Below are 2,020 nucleotides of genomic sequence, written 5' to 3' on the forward strand. Positions count from 1 at the left end.
CAGTTGGTGTAAAGCCGCCACCCAGAAAGAACACAATGTATTTCACTGGATATTTCATTTCCTATGGCCTCCATTTGTTAGATGGTGCCAGAGGCTTCTGCATAGGCCCAAATGGTCGTCCCATATCACATATCTCACTTGGATATCTGAGTCATTTCAGATCGTTCTGCTCTAGAGGCTCTATAGATTAGAGCACACTGTGTGTATCTTTCACATGCCTGCTAGATGGTGAGAATATAAGTGTGTTTGTTTTGTGTGTGTGTCTGTGTGCCATACTCTGTGTGTTACAAACTGTGTGTTTGTCTGAAAACAGAAAGTCTTTTTTTTATCTCTCTCTGTGTGTGCATGCGTGTGTGTGTGTATGCATGCGTGGGTGCGTTCGTGTGTGTGTGCGTGCACACGTGTGTGTTTTAGCATGCACCAATACCTTGTGTGTGTGTATGTTTTAGCCGGCACCAATCCCTTGTGTGTGTGTGTGTGTTGTATCTATGTCTGCTGCAGATCCTCTTGCTCGTTCTGTCTTTCAAAGTGTCACTTTACGGCTATATGGGAAATTGGGAGGGGTTAGGAACTGGCCCCAGATAGAGAATGTGTGTGTGTGTGTGTGTGTGTGTGTGTGTGTGTGTGTGTGTTTGTGTGTGTGTGTGTGTGTGTGTGTGTGTGTGTGTGTGTGTTTGAGTGTGTGTGTGTGTGTGTGTGTGTGTGTGTGCGTGTGTGTGTCTGTGTGTCTGTGTGTGTCTGTGTGCACGCACGTGTGTGAGTTTGTTTTTGCGTGTGTCTATATGCATGTGTGTGAGGGTGTAGGTGTATGCGTGTGTGTGTGTGTGTGTGTGTGTGTTTGTGTGTGTGTGTGTGTGTGTGTGTGTGTGTGTGTGTGTGTATGTGTGTGTGTGTGTGTGTGTGTGTGTGTTTGTGTGTGTGTGTGTGTGTGTGTGTGTGTGTGTGTATGTATATATGTGTGTTTGTATGATGAACTGTATATTAAGTCAAAATGTGTACTATGTACGATTATGTATGGTTATGTATGCATGGATACACGGGTGTGATGGCAAACACGTTTGTCTGTGTGTGTGTGTGTGTGTCTGTGTGTGAACGTGTACTTGTATGTGTGTGTGTGTGTGTGTCTTACTCACTAATCTGTCCTGACAGTGAGGCTGGGAGGCTCCTGCAGGTGTAATCTGCTGGCCTGAGCAGTGAGCTGAGTTTCCGCCAAGCTATTTCTGTCTCGCACAAACCTCCACCCAGATAACGCCACAGGCTCCAGCCACCTCACACTCTTCTGGGGTGCATGCACTACTACCTCTCTACACTCAGCTCCATAGACTGTGTGTGTGTGTGTGTGTGTGTGTGTGTGTGTGTGTGTGTGTGTGTGTGTGTGTGTTTGTGTGTGTGTGTGTGTGTGTGTGTGTGTGTGTGTGTGTGTGTGTGTGTGTGTGTGTGTGTGTGTGTGTGTGTGTGTGTGTGTGTGTGTTTGTGCGTGTGTGCGTGCGTGCGTGCGCGTGTTGTGTGTGTGTGTGTATCCATGTGTATGCATGACTGTGTCTCACTCATATGGTTGTGAGGGAGTTTTTGACAGTGTGAGACATACATGGAAAAGCAGCGTTAGTGTTTCCTATTTAGCACACCAGCGCACGTCTCACTCACCAGGCCTACATGCCCTGAAGTGTCAAGCATGTTTCCAGAACAGAGTAGCAGCCTTACCCACATGCAGATGAAAGCAGATAAAAGCTAATACACTAACGCTTGAACAGTCCAAGGACTAAATAACTAAATACATGCCTACATACGTAGAAGCATGCATACATACGAACACACACACACGCACATATACATTTACATACATACAGAACTGGACTGAACCCTTGGGGTAACTCTCTTTCTCGGTCTCTCTCTCTCTCTCTCTCTCTCTCACACTCACCCCCTCCCCCTCCAATCTTTCATGTACAAACAAATCTTTGGTCTGTTGGTCTGGACTGCCTAGTTCCCACATGCCTCCACATATTTTGCATTATTTGTGCTT

Source organism: Sprattus sprattus (genome assembly GCF_963457725.1).
Source record: "Sprattus sprattus genome assembly, chromosome: 6".
Lineage (NCBI taxonomy): Eukaryota > Metazoa > Chordata > Actinopteri > Clupeiformes > Clupeidae > Sprattus > Sprattus sprattus.